The 15,079-nt window shown below is 41.9% G+C and overlaps 1 protein-coding gene and 1 long non-coding RNA gene across 4 annotated transcripts in view; one reads left to right on the forward strand and one right to left on the reverse strand.

The window, feature by feature from the left end:
- The first annotated feature begins 1,134 nt into the window (after positions 1-1,134).
- The window catches only part of SMCO4 (single-pass membrane protein with coiled-coil domains 4), a 29,027-nt gene continuing 15,082 nt past the window's right edge, over positions 1,135-15,079 (forward strand). The window contains exon 1 of one of the 3 annotated variants that reach the window (XM_068181517.1): positions 1,135-1,159. The gene's annotated coding sequence lies outside the window, so the exon portion shown is untranslated. Of the gene's footprint in view, positions 1,160-1,474; positions 1,650-12,610; positions 12,656-15,079 lie in introns of those variants that run through there. The other 2 variants (XM_068181516.1, XM_068181518.1) reach the window with 2 other exon arrangements.
- On the reverse strand, positions 8,835-13,253 carry LOC137469110 (uncharacterized). The gene is made up of 2 exons (XR_010996343.1): positions 12,731-13,253; positions 8,835-11,826 (listed from the first exon to the last, which is right to left on the reverse strand). It is a non-coding gene; the product is annotated as an uncharacterized lncRNA (long non-coding RNA).

Consider the following 15,079-nt stretch of genomic DNA (forward strand, 5'->3'; position numbering starts at 1 on the left):
CAAAGATTCACACATTCACTTTAACCTTAAAATCGACTTGGCTGCATTTTCTTACATAGAGCCAGCCCAAGGAGGAATTGAATATACACACATAATTTATCTTTCCTTAATGGTTTTAAGCAGTGACCATTATTGGATATTTCTCATGGTACTGCAAGTGATCATTAAACATACATAATAGCCCTACTAAATAAGTAGATAACTCTAATGCCAAAATTTTCCTCGTTCAAAGGTACGTTTGTGCATGGAATCGCTGCTATGCTTAAAGGTGCCCCTTTACTTGACATTACTTAATAAAGCCCTTTGAGATAACCACGGTGTGAGAGATGTTTTAGAAAAGCACAATTTTTATTTCTTCTCTGCTTTAGCCCTAAGCGGTTCAGCATTATTTGAACATCAGCAACAGCACTTCTTTATGACTTCAAAGTCGGAACCTAAGCTCAAATTGGCAGTGCACCTCAAGATTAAAACTGTGCCCAACACTCTGAGAAATGGATTTTCAGCTGGAAGAAGAGCAACAGGAGGTAGCAACACGACAGTCTAAGACCACTCAATTAGAAGGTTTATTAAGGTTACACTAAGGCGCCTGTCATGAACACTCTCACAAGAAACACTTTAAGAAAGGCGTGAGGAAAAAGATGAAACCACTAAGCTTGGAAAAAGTTCTATAGCTGTTATTTACACGGAAGAAGGGCAAGATTCCTCCCAACCAACCTTTTCAGCAGAAAGCTGAAAGCTGTCAGGCGCGCTGCAACCAATGCAAGCCCAAGAAACGCCTTTTATTTTCAAAATGTGTAATCCTAACAAGAAGAAAAGACAAATAGATGTCTGAGGTCTTCTATTTTCCACCAGTTACAGCTACTGTCTGTTTAGGAACAGGGTGAGAGGTCCCTTCTCCGCAGTAAGACAGCAGAGTGTCTCTGTGGCAGCCAGCCTAAGCCTTGGGAGCTGGGAAGCAGCTGCAGGTGTTTCGGGGTGTCGCTGGTGCAGAGATGACAGCAGCTCAGGCTGCGTGTGACAGGGCTCCCCAGCACACCCAGTCCCGCCGCTCTGCCCAGACAGCCCCTGCTCCCGGAGGACGCGGAGCCGGCCCTCCATTTTTATTTTCGGCCCGTTATCGCAGAGTTTGATCAACTCAACAGGCGCTTCCGTCCTGCTGGTACGCGGGAAAAAAAGGAATTGCTCTCCCGATCCCACCTATTTTGGCGTTCTCCTTTACAAACCTCTCTGCCCTGTCCTGCGCGCTCGCCCCACACGGACAGCGGGCCGACACCTGAGGAGGCCGGGCGTGCTGCACCAGCTCCCCGGCCCGCGGGGTACCCTCCGGGCGGGACCGGCGCCGGGGCCGGGCTCCCCGGGGCGGCGGGGCCGGGTGCGGCTGGGGCCGGCGGTCCCCGGGCGGGCGGCAGAGGGCGCCCCGCGTTCCGCAGAGCGGGGCCGGGAGGAGCCTCCGGCGCGGCCGGGGAGGGCCGGGGGAGGGCCGGAGCTGCCACGTCCTCGGCGGCGAGCGGCGGGCGGGGAGCGCAGCCCGCGCCTCAGCCCCACGTGCGGCGGCGGAGCGGGGAAGTTGCCGGCGGCCGGCGCTGCGGACCCTGCTCCTCTCCCGCCGCTGCCCGGCCCTTCCCGTCTCTCGGAGGACGCAACTCCAAGTAAGGGCGCGCGGCGGCCCCGCTCCCGCCCGCTGTCCCGGGAGAGGCCGGTGGGTGCGGGAGGCGCTGGGAAGGGGCGGCGGGGAGCGCTGTGACGGGGCACGGGGCGAGCCCGCGGCGTCCCGGGGGAGCCGCGGGGCAGCGGGATCGGCCCCCGGGCGGGACGGCTTCCTGCGGATTTGGGCTCCCAGCGCTCCGTCCCGCGGCCGGGGTGCCGCGGATAAGCCCGGAAAGTTTGGGAAGGCGAAGGGTGGGCGGGGAGCCGGGAGCCGGCCGGGGACGGCGGGAGGGAGCTGCCGCCGGGCCGCGCTGTCGGGGCTGGGTGGCAGCCCCCGGGAAGCTCCGCTGAGAGGCTGGCGAGGAAAATAACAACTGCTCCGAAGACTCGTAGAAGACTTTCGGGGTTTATGTGTTGTTGCTTTTTCTTTTTTCTTTCTTTCTTTTTCTTTTTTTTTTTTTTTTTTAATCTACTTTATTTCGATTCCAAATCGCGAGTACAGTTGTGCCGGGAAACGACCGAGACCTGTGTTTAAGCAGCCTGTTGGAAAAAAAAAAAGCTCAGGAAAGCATTAAAGGTGACCCAAGAAGGAAAAAAAAAAAAAAAAAAAACCAAACAATATGTTCTGAATGTAAAAACGTGGGGTTCGTCTCTTTTTTAAAGCACCGTGCCCTAATTTGTGCGTGTTTTGTCCCTGTGATGAGCTGTCATGAGTTCGGTGCATAGTTTTGTGGTTCCCCTTATTGTTGGTTACCTTAAAATTTTTTTTTCTGTGTTTCTAGACCGATTATAGTTCAACCCTTTCTCTTATTTTTCGACTGTTTAAAATGTTCTCTTGTCAGAGTGGTTTCTGTTCCGTGGTCCCTATCCTGCCTGAAATTTGTATGATATTTTTATCGGTCTGTGGGGTGGTGCCACCCTGGGTCGAACCGCTGGGGGTTCCGTGTTTCTCTCAGTTTTGAAAATTTGATTGTTAGTTATTTATAGCGTCGTTCAGAATTTCCTCCTTGAAATGAACTAGAAGTGTTACAGGAATTCCCCTATGCCCTGTTGAAAAAAAGTGAAATGAGTTTCTGTTGGTACATTTTTAATAACTTTTTGCTCTCCCTTCTTCTCTTAATTGCCTTTTAGTAGCCTATTTATAATATACAGACCTCCTAAAATGAAGCTAAGAAGAAAAGTATTCTCAACCTTTGTTGATTTCACTGATAAATGAAATTGAAATGAAATTGTCAGATAAATGAACTGCTCCTTGCACAGCAATTTTAGCTGCTGGTTTCCCTAATGCTTTGTGGGAAACGTGGAAGGGACATCTACCAACAGGAATTTTAGGTGAAGTTATCAAATACTGCCCAATATTTTGGGAGAACACCTGTTTCTTTAGTGCGTTTTCCAGCCTGGGCTTGCATAGGTCTCCATTCTGCCCCTCGAGAGGGTTTTGGCAAAGCTTTTGGCCACAAATGCAGGGCAGCACAGAATAGCATGGACAGCACTTACAGAGATGAAGACAAGTGATTTGCAGAGCTGGGCAGCTTCAGATGCTGCCAGGGTGGACACTGGAAAGCTCTCCTAGGGAGTCCTGAGCACACAGGGATATGGTGGGATTTTGGGATGTGATTGGTGTTCACAGTCTGATGGGACTGGTTTGTGTTCAAACCTGTGAACATCAAATGTTCAGTAGTGACTGCATACCCACACCTCCTGCCTGTGGAACACCATCTGAGCTTTGCAGCTACCCCAGAGCGTGGAGTGGAAATGTGCCTGTGTGAGGTGACAACCCTCAGTAATGCTCCCTAGCTGATGGCTGGGTCATTGCTGCTTGTTTGGAGAGGGGGGTGGTTGCAGTAGCAGCGAGAGAGTGGATGCTCACTGGTTGCTGCTAGATCTGTATGCTAGCAAAACAATTTCAATATTTTTAAAAAATCTTATCATATTTTTCTATGCATTAAATAAACACAGAAATGCTTTTGCACATATGTATGTATATATAAGAGATACATGTACTGATTAGGTGATACGACCTATCTTATTGGATGGTAGATACATTTGGTGATGGCAGTGTGTAATGTAATGCAGTTTCCTTGTTCGTTTTCACAAATTTTCCTTCTCCATCATCTTTCTCCCTTTCCTGTTACTTTGAAGACCAACAAGGCTTGTCCCAATGGTGGTGTTCCACCAAGAAAGTGGTGAGAAGCTGAATGAACTGCATTAAGTCACAGAAGATAGGTCCTGATTCAGCAGGCAGCACTGCTGTCATGGGGGCTGTGCTCAGAGAGATACATTGATCTTTTGCAGCGCTCTCGGGGTTTGAGGGAGCTAACCACGAATTCTCTCTGCTGAACTGGGCTGGGCTTTGCTTTTACTGCTACAGATGTGCTTCAGCTGCTCCAAAAGCTGTCTGAGCCCTTTGAGAATGGATCTGGCATCTCATTCAGGTCCAGGTGCTTCAGAATAAGCATTCTGAAGCATTCTCTGTCTTCATACTAATCTCTCCATCATGATCTGCAAGAAACATCCCTAGGTGGATTGGTGTCCATGACATGCAGTAAAAATTTGTGCTGCATGCCAATATAGATGTCTCTAGTTTTTCATTCATTATGAAAATGCTTGGAGAAATTGTCCCACAAAGAGATCTTGCCTGTTGTCTTCTCTGGAGTTCCCCAATGCTGATGGCTTTACAGGGTCACCAGGGCAGTGGCAGGGCTGTAAGTCCACAAGTTCTGTAACCAGGTGAGTCTTTTCTTTAGAGGGTGAAAGATCCTGAGGTGTCCATGATGCCATTTTGGGTTGCTTCTTTTTTGGTTTGTTTTGTTTTTTACTTTTTTTTTTTTTTTTTAATTATAGCAGTAACAGCTTCCCAGTAAGTCCTGCATACAGCTGAGGAGCTACCTTCCTTTCTGCTCATTATGGCAAAGAGTTATATGGGCAGATGTGGCCTGTGTGAGGATTTGCTGAGCTCTTAATCCTGTTTGTTGCTGATAGGCCATGCAAATATGGAAGGGCATGTCTTTCAGGTGCTTACCACCTTAGGGAAATGTGCTGTTAAAATGCTTTAATTGTTTTATCAGTAGGTACAGGCCAAGTTGTAGATGTAAAATAATTCTGCAACAGTGTGGACCGCTAGCCCTTTTTTTTTTTTTTTTCTTCTGGTTGCTTGTTTGGGTTTTTTTGAGAGAGATATTTTTACTTAAGACAAACCGTGAAATAATTACTGTAGGTAACAGAGGAAGCAGGCTTTGTATAATGAATGGGGGAAGCAGCCAGAAATGAGATATTTGTGAGCCCTTTGAGCACATATGTATCTTGAGGGGATAGGAATGTGTGATAATATTCTCTCTGTTGTCTTTTGCCCTGTCACTAGTTTAATTTCAGTATGGGTTTTTTTTTTTCTTGGTCTTCTTTATCCTTTGTTTGGTTTATTGTACACCCATTTTAGATGCAAAGAAGGTAGTCACTTTGTACTTTCTTAAAAGTGTGAGCTTTTGGGTGTCTTTATATCTAGAAGTTTCTGACCACTGTTGTCATTAGAAATCTTGTAGAAGTCTTGTACCTCAAAAGGTAGGGCATACCGCAATCAAATTACTTTGCATTAAAGTTCTGAAAATACAAGCGTAATTTTAAGTATATGAGTGACTTGTTGGAGGGGTTATCTTTCGAGTCCATCAGTATGCTGGTCAAAACTTAATGTAAATGGAAGAGTGTGCAGTGCAGTGAGCTTTCCGCTGCATTTTCCGGTGAGTGTAGAAAACACCAGTTTTTGCAATTCACGTGTGCTATTTAAGTAGCTACATCATTGATGGGGGCCGCATTCTCGGGGCCAGAGAAGTTACATTGTGTAGTTTTGTGGTGAGATTCTTTGGGGGTAAAAAGCTGCTGAGTACCTGCCTGCCTTCCTGTTTGCTCATAGCTGTATTAAAGGCATGCGCAAGATAGGGACCTTACTTGCACCTTAACCAAGGTTGGTGGGAGATGTTGATAAAACCAGAAGGTGGGGCTGGATTTGTAGGTGGAAGATGGAGGGTAAGTGATTTGTGACACTGACTTTTGCAGCATGCACGGCACTCAACTGTTAGATTTCTCTTGAGTGCAGCTTGCCAACAGCCACACTTGTATTTTCCCTTGTCTGTAAGAACTGCTTCTGTGACCATAATGCAGTCTCTGACTTACAAAATGAGACACAATAATGTGGAAATTCAGTGAAAGTGTCAGTTTTGAGTGTTTGGATTTGTTTTTTTTTTCTTTAAATAACAATACTGCTGGGCTTTTCCCATTCCTCTGCATGTGCCTGTGGACCTGAAGGTAAAGGGACATAGCAGAGGAGTCTGACTGCATGTAGAGTGGGTGGGTATTGACTTTCTGTGTTATGGCAGAGGGTCAGAAGAGACAGGTTTACAAGGGTTTGTGAAACGGCTTGATGTGTGGAAGCAGGAATGCTGAAACTCATTATTGGACTTACCAAAGCCTGTGAACCAGGCTAGAATGTGAACTCGTGACTGATGCCCTAAGCCTTAGTGCCAGCTAACCTCTTTTCTGATCCCTTTCATGATTTTTATTTTATCTTGTTTGGATTGCACTTGTTTTCCATTAGACTTTTTCTTGTGGTCCTTTTATTTGCTCTGGTATTTTTCTTTCCTATTTACCCTAGCTGTTTCTTTGACAGTTTCTCTGATTTTTTTTAATTGCATTGTTAGATTTTTCTCCTGTGCACAACCTGTGTTGTTTATATTTATTCTTTCTTTATTCATCTTACATTTTTCTCCTTTTAACTCTTAGTTTTACGCTTTGAGACCAGCCCTTTCTTATTGATTGCCAGCTGCTTTTATTGAAACTAATTTACATTCTCTGCTCTTATTGTGCTAGACAGAGGACTAGTGATTTTGAGTAAAGCTCTTTCCCAAAAGGCTTTGCTCAGAAATTGTCTCCGTGTTTCACAAAAAGAGTGGAAAATAAAGAGCAACATCAGTGCAAAAGCTGCTTCTGCCCAAACCAATGTGTTTGTGTCTTTGTCACATGAAGAGTAGAAATGTGGCCTGCCCTGCTGCAGGCACAAATGACTTTTTCAGGCTGAAATGAGCTGGTGTGGTGAGGGGGAGTGCAGAATGATGTGACTTTATGTTTACTTACATGGGCACCCCTTAGACTTTGGCAGTAATAAACCCAATCCATTTTGATTGTAGCTGTGTTCTGCCTTGGTACTGCTGTGATTTTTTTAGGTTATTTTTTCTTTCCATAAACTGGTCTAAAAAAATTATGAAGGATAAAGATACACTACAGTTAAAGAGTTGAAGAGCTACGTTTGCATGATGGTAGACTTGGGGAAAAAAATGTTAAATGAGAGGGGATGGCTGGGTAGGCTTTAACACTCAAAGTACCATCTGCCTTCAGATAGGCTCTTTTGAGAAGGGTCTGTAATAAGGCTTCTCAAGCCTTATTAGTTGCTAAGCATAAAACCCTTGTGTTCAGGTCATGTTGATTTTGGGCTTTGTGTCATGCTAAAGGTATGGATAATCAGGGTTTGGATGTACTAGACTTCAGGGTGTATATCCCATCTCTTTCTCAGACTGCTTTTGGTTTATAAATTGGTCTCACTGCTTTTTCACCCAGTGTCAGTTTGGTTTGACACCTTGGCTTTGCTTGTATATTTGGAAAGGAGACCATAGTACAGTGTTTAGCATCAGGTCTGGAGGGGGAGGTGTGTTACATAAATTTGTTACCAAAATTCACTGCAGTGCTCTGCCTCTCAAATGTTTGTTCTTAGCATGGCTGCTTACTGGTAATTATATGTCAGCATTGCATCAGGATAGGTATTTTACTTAACTTTGGCTCCTAGCTAGAAGCATAACAAAAAGAAGGAAGCTGCAGGATGGAGTTTTTAGTTATAAAAGTGCACCCTCAAACATAGATTAGGTACATGGCTGTCATGATACAAATAAGATAAGAGATCCCAGAGCCTTTTGTTACACTTACTGGTGCCAGTATAAAATACGTCTCTGAGCCTGCAGTCATGCCACAAAAAGGCTCAGGAAGCTCATCTGTGGTTAGTTGTCTTTGCAAATTCAGGTCTGCTTATAAACCTGTGCACTTACTGTGCTGGGTCTGACCATCAACTCAACCTTCACAGCCTACTTTGAATGGAAAAATATACAGTTAAACTCTAGCATAATTTAGGACAAAAACTGCAGGATAGATGTGTCTGAAGTGGCTTGAGAGGTTTAGGTGTTAATGCTGCACAGCATCAGAAAAACTTGAGTTTTCTGAATTCATAACTGTTACAGGAGAGGCTTGTATTTATACTGTTATAACCTGTGAAGTACATTTGAAGATTTGGAGTCTTAGAGTTACTTGTGATGAAGTACTTTAGCATAGAGGAAAAGGCTGCATGCCAACTTTTTGCCTTAATGTTAGGGTTTGATACCATTACTCAAAAGTCTTGATGCTGGTTCTTGCTGCTGAATTATTATTTAAGTCTGCAGAGCAAACAGTTTCCCTCCATTGTTTAGTCTTTCCCACAGTTGTAAGAGAAATACTTAAGAGTACAGGAAACGGTGTCTGTAAAAGTAAGATTTGATCTGAAACCTGATTGCCTGAACAACTGCTAAGTCTTTTACACTTCTGAAAGTTGAAGATGACTTAGTTATTTCTGTTGATAATTTACTTAGCACATTAAACTCATTGTATAGTAATGAGCATCAAACACGCTTTTGCTTTTCTTTTAAATTGCATTATAAATTGAGGAAGAGAAACAGAAATATTTGCATACAATCTTTTTTTTTTTTTTTTTTTTTTTCCCCCATGTCTTCCAGCCATAGCACTGCCTTTCTGAGCTGGGAGAAAGTGAAACCTTTCTGTTCTGTGTCCAAACAGAACATAATGCAGAAGCCAATAGTAGAAGTAAGAGTGAGAATCCATTTGACTTTTTAAATTCTGTTAATAACAGGATGAGTTATTACTATTGAATATGTTGTTGTATTAAAAAAAAAAAGTTATTGACTTTAGTATGTGCTTAAGGGAGGAGCAGGGGGAGTTTTCAAACACCCCAAAAGAGCTGTAGGAATAAATCTTTGGAGCAAATTCAGTAACAAGTAGAAATATTCGAGTTGGTTTGTGCATCTTAGCATTGATCTCTTCCTGAACTAATCACACCCCTGCTAACGCACACACAGTGTAGCTGTACAGTGCCTTGCAGCCTTTTCTGCACACACTTCCAAGTAATTAGGCAGGAGCAGGATCTTCTGTGTAAGCCTTTGAGCTTTGTTATTTCTGTGCTGTGTACAGTGAAAATGCAGTGGTGAGAGAATGGCCTTCTTTGGCTTAGGCACAGCATCTGGAGCTGCTTTGCATCTGATCCCCTCTGAACAGGAGTGAGGAGGATTGGGTCTGTCTTTGGTGTAGCACCCTGTCATACCCCATGTCTGGTTCTGGTAAATCAAAGATGTTGACAGTTGGCTTAGCTGTTTTTTTCATGTTCTCTTTGGAATAAGATGATCTTTAAGGTCCCTTCCAAACCAACCATTTTATGATTCTCTGTGTATGTTCCTGAAATGCCCAAATGCCAGTGGGAGGTTAGTCCCAGCTGTCTTTGTGACTGACAAAATTTCTATGTGTTTTGGGGAGGGATATGATTTCTTTGGGGTGGGCTTTTAAAGTTTTTTGTTCTGTGGTTTTTTGTTTTATTAAGTTGGTTGTTTTGTTTTGGAAAGAAAGTACCTGTGCAATTGCTGCTTAACTTATAACTTCTGGATATGTTTTGGCAAAAATTGTTTCGGGCTTTTTTTTTTTCCAGTGCCTCACAGAACAGTGAAAAAAGAACTCCTGGCCTCTAAAGCTTTTCTGCTTAATGCACTTCCTTGACCTTTTCAAGTACTTTGTGCTTTTGCAAGGATATAAACCTGGATATTTTATATATTCTGTGTTGCTGAACTAACTGGAAAATTTGGGTGTTTGAGAGATAGGAACTTTGATGATAAATGCATTTTTCCCTTGTAAAACTTCATCTGTATTCTCTGTGCTGGGCACTCCTGAAGGAGAAATTCAGTGTGAAGAGAGGTCTTGTGACAGTTTTGCCCTTAGCAACCCTTAGAAGCACAGGAGAGGAAGAATTAAAGGAAAGAGCTGCAGTGTGCGAAGTCTGAAGAACTAACATCAGTCCCTTTTTCACACAGTGGAAAGAAAAGAGTTGACTGGAAGAAGAAATCTTTCCTGTGGCACTGGTAGAGAAGTACAGACAATATCTAAGACCTAGATAAGGCCTCACAAGCAGCAGAAGTGTATCACACTGAAGAAGCTTTCTGGGCTGAGATCGGTGTTCTAAAATACTATTTAAGAAACTGTCAACAAAATACGTATTCAGTTAGTTTGTCTGCAGACTTCAAATATATTTGATAATCCCCATATGCAATTCAAAATTATTCTTAAGCTTAACCTTATTTTAATTAGAAAAAGGCATCATGGTCAAGTATACTGCATTGCATCTTTGCTAAACAGCATATACTATCTGGATAAAGCACTGATAACTTTGCCACATGGCATTTATTTGCTCCTTTGTGCTAAATTTTATTTTTTGCTGTTTTTTTTTTTTTCTTGTGAAATGAGTGGGTACAAACCTTTTGCTGAAAATTTCCATCCATGTTTTTATTCATTGTGTGAAAATAATATGACACTGTTACCAAAACAAAAAAAACCCTCAGGTTGTAGGCATATATTGTAATATCATCAGCATTTTTTTCCTGTAAGAATGACAGTGGATGCAAAGGTGTGTTTAGCTTGAGGAGGGATATAGTTGCTCTCCAAAATAAATGCTATTTATGAAAGTTTATTGCAAATTGTCTCCAGGAGAGTGAACATGCAAGGATCAGGGTATGTAATGTTTTCTTTCTTTCGGTAAATATATTTTTAACAGTTGCTAATCTGTTTCCTGCCTAGGAAACCAAGGAAGTTTAAGAGAAAAGAAGATTATGGACATGTTTGTTATTCAATGCTGTGTTGTTTCTCTGACTTCCATCTCCTGCGCAGTTAGAAACTCTGCAGGAAAGGGATATGTGACTTGTGTTGAAAACATTCAGATTTCCTGTTTCTCTGGGCATGTAGGTTTCTAGCTGAGCAGGTTAACCTTTACTGCTAGGCTGTATCTCTCCATATTTTCCTTTGCCCTGGAAAATTTTTGGTCTTCACTGTTCCTGACCACCCTGGACAGTTGACAATCTCTTCCTTCCAGTCTGACAATACCAGCAATGCAGTGGCACCAGCTATGTGCAAGTCCCTTTGAATTCTGCTGTCAGTTACATTTCTTGTGAATAAAGTGTTTCAGAATTCCAGGGAGTCTTGAATATAAACCTATTAATTATGTGTCAACACAACAGCATCTGTCACTGAAATTGGGTATCATTTATTTGGCATCAGCATGGCAAAGATTGGCTGACAGCCAGAGTGAAATATTCCAGCAAAAGCTGCTGCAACAGGAGCCATCTCAGAAGCAATTTGCTGAAATTCAGGTGCTCTAACATCATCTTTTAATAAATTCGTAAGACATGAGGGACCTTAAGTAAAAAGCCTTTCATGTTCCACATTCTTGCCTCTTGTTATTTCTGGTTCATGTCCAATTTTTTTTTTATATTCTTCTCTTGGAAAAGATACATACAAGGTTCCGGGATGTATATATCCTGTGATTTAATATCCTTTTTTGGCTTTTCACTTCTTTTTTCAATTTTGTTTACATAAAAGTTCCAGATGAATGCATTCAGTGATGCCTGCTTTGGGAAGACCTAGCTTAAGTATGAAAGAGGCAAGGTTCTCAAAACAGGAGAGTGAGAAATTGCCCCTTGTAAAAGATGTGTGTTGTGGAGGTTTTGCGTATTTTTTCTTTTTTGAATAACTTTGTCTCTTCCTTGCTTTTTTCTTAGAGAATTTTCTTAGACTTAATTAAGTTTTGCATTCCCAAAGATATGAGTAAGTCAAAATAGTAATTTCAGAAAGTTAGGAAACCCCAAGTCTGTAACACACTCCATTTGTCATGAACATTACTGCAGTGGTTGTGTAAGCATTTTAGTGTACCTGTGAGAAATGGGGAACTCGGATCACTTTGTTTTTATGGATGATCTTTATCATACCTGAAGGAGGTGAAGAGGAAATTCTTTGACTTAATGGTATGGCTTGTAATAGTCACTTGGTTGATTCTGATACCTGTTGAAAAACAAAACCAGGATGAGTTGGAAAGGAGAAAATATAGCAGAAAGGCTCAGTATCCTGTAGCATATCCAAGTGTTTACCTCGTGCCTTTTTACTGACACTGGGCTCCAAACAGTCCCTCTCCCTTTATCAAATGTAAGTTTTTCACTTGGGTGCTAAAAAACCATAATTTCTAGGAAAGCATTAAGAACAATACAGGGAAAAAAGTAGTTGGGAGAAAATACACATTAGGTTTTCAGTGCCGAAGGAAAAGCTTGTAGAATCAAGATGAACTGGGTTTTTTTAAAGGTTTTTAGGGTTTGTTTTTTTTTCTGGGTTCCTCCCCTCCTCCTTGAGGTTTGAAGTCCTATGAAGTTGAGTTTTTCTCAGAGGGGAGAGAAAAATGAAAGGGAGGGAGATCTATCATATTGTCTGCATTTTAAATGGGCTGGTTTCTCTTCAGTAGAAAATAAATAGTAAATTTGGATTAGCTCTTAACTTCCTACTCTCAAAAGAAATCACAATTCTAGAGTTAAGTAATGAAACCTCTTTAGGAAAATCAATGTTACCTGTATCCAAGCTCAGTTTATTCAAGAGGTCAGCTTTGTTGCTGCCCTGGCATAACTTGAATTTAATGATTAACAACCTCTTAATGACTGTTCATGTAACTTCCATCTGGTATTTTATATAAGTGTAAGCCAAGATGATAACAGAATGCCTGTAGTAAAGCAGTATGTGCTATTCAGGGAAAAACCTCGTTCCAAATCCTGTATGCAGCATGCATCAGCCCCAGTGAGACTGAGAGAAGCCCATTAAGAAATCTGATTAGCTGTCTGCTCTCTAGGTGAGTTAAAATCTCTGTCCAGCGTGGTAATCAGTGATGTCTAACTGCTGGCTTATCTGGTAATAGTGCTGTCACCTTTTATAGGCGCCTCTCTTGCAGTTCCGCCTGGCTTGTGTATTCATTTCAGCCACGTAGAACACCGAGCAGCCAAGTGAGACCCTGTTATAAATTTTAAAATCCTCTTCAGAGCTGAGGCCGGCACTGTCATGTTCTGTTGTGTTGCCCTTTGTTCCTGCAGGTTTCCTTGTGAGATCTCCAGGTGCCATGTAAGCAGTAGCACACAAGAGCGGGGAGGGTGTGCTTTGTGTGAAAGCAGCATGGAAAAGTGCAGCATTAGGTTCAAGTTTCAAAGTCATGTCAAGTGCTAGTTACTGTGCTTGCTTCAGCAGTAGTTTTCTACAGGTGAGGAAAAAAAAGAAATATCATTTTGGGAAGAAATAATGGAAAATCTTTCAAAAGTAGCTTTAGTTAATGTAGTAGCCTGTAAAATCTAAATTGTTTTCCTGTTCAAATGCAGAATGTGAAGGAGAGCAATTCTAATATCTGCAGTTTTTAATGTATATATCTCCAGAAAATACAGATCTGGTGTCCTGTTTGTGTCCATGAAGAGACATGGCTGAAACCTGTGGAGCACTGCAATAGCAATCAAGATGAGTTGCCAAATGGGAACTGAACTTGTCATCAGCTCTTGCCACATAAATATAGTCCTGAATCTTTTGAAGGTGTCATCTGTTGGTAGTTGCTTCCCATCAATGTTTGTTCATCTTGTATTCCTTTCACTCAGAGGAGGTGAATTTAGACTGCCGCTGTCTTGATAGTTGGAGGTTTCTTAATTGTTGAATGGTCTCTGCTTGTGGGTTCCCTCAAGTCACTGTGATCTCAGTCAAGCTTTGTACCTTATTTTGTATTTCATTCTATACTTGCTGTTGTGAAGTATATAAATACTGTGTCACTTCTGTTTAGGTTTATGAACAATTTTGAACTATTTTTAGCGTCCTCAACTGATTGAAACTTCAGTGTGCCCTCAAGGAAAGTGAGGTGATACCTGTGGTACAGCACAGTAGATAAGAGGTTATGCTTCTCTCTTCCCCTTCTCAGAAATCTGCTTTGTAGTTGTAGTTCTAGTTTCAAAACTTGGTTGATTTGTGAAAAGAAATCTCACTTCTCTGTGGGAAAGAGGGGTAAGCAATAGCTGATGGCCTATATCATAGGAGGAGTAAGTAGATCTGATACCTCCAGCCCTTTGTAGGAAAAAGATGGTTCTCAGAGTCCTGCTGGAGTTGGTGTATACTGTCCTCACCTCGAATGAACTTGTTGGTTCTCTTGGGTTTTGGAGATTCATGCTCAAGAGTATGGGTACTGTACACTTGGTATTATTTTGAATATTTAGATTTTGGTCTGGTTAGTAAGAGGCTCTGTTAAACCACTGCTGGGTTTTCTGCTCAGGTATTTAGTTTATTCCCTGCTCTTTGTTGAACGTCCATTCTTTTTCTTAGTCTTGTCTCTTCTTCCCCATTCAAATTAGTTGCAGTTTTGGAGGAAATTAACATTTTCCTTTTCTTTACATTTAGATCAGGAATTCAAAGGACAAAATTCCCCTTCTTCACTCTCAGCAGTGAAGTGCTATTTTATAGTACCCTCAAATTAAATATTGGGGTCGCTAATCTACTCCTTGCAGTTCTTGTATAGAGGAACAGCTTATTTGGAGCAGTATTTGCAGAACCATTTCAGTACCTCTCACTCACTATTTTCAAGTCAGTACTGCAGCCTTATATAAGCCAGTCTCCATCCACTTAACTCCAGGACAAATGTGGTGATTAATATTTATATAAAAGCTTTCATGTTTCCACAGTGAAATTGTCTCACTTTGAAAAGAAAAGGTGTCTTTTTCCCTGTTGACTTGGTGTGGAAAAAGCTTGCAAAGGCTTCCAGCAGCACTGCATCTGAGACAGGCATCAGCAGAAGAACTGAGGTCATCTTTAATTCGGTATTTCATTTTGTGAAATTGCCTACTCCAAGAGAAATAAAACATTTACATGTATATTAACCAGTGTTTGCCAGCTCTTGGAATAAAGCCAGTTCTCTCAGGGCCAAACAAATGCTCTGAGTGAATGAGTAATAATCTGCAATTGTCACTCCTAATTTATGGATGAGTAGATAGAGCAATGTTTGCCATTTTAAGTTGTCCTATTTGCTTGAAAGACTAGAAATCATGATTAGCTGTTGGCTTGGAGTATCAATAGCATGTCTGTTTATAGCTGATTTACTCAGTATAGCTGTTGCAAAAGTTCAAGACCTCTGCAGATGATAAGAAGTAATTGTGAAAGAAGATGAGAACACATGAAGGTTACAGATGTTTTGGGACAGTAATTTGGAATCCACAGCCAGAAGCTGAAGGATAAATGGCATCTCTTCTTTATAAAT

This window comes from Anomalospiza imberbis, chromosome 2 (assembly GCF_031753505.1).
Source record: "Anomalospiza imberbis isolate Cuckoo-Finch-1a 21T00152 chromosome 2, ASM3175350v1, whole genome shotgun sequence".
NCBI classification, from domain to species: domain Eukaryota; kingdom Metazoa; phylum Chordata; class Aves; order Passeriformes; family Viduidae; genus Anomalospiza; species Anomalospiza imberbis.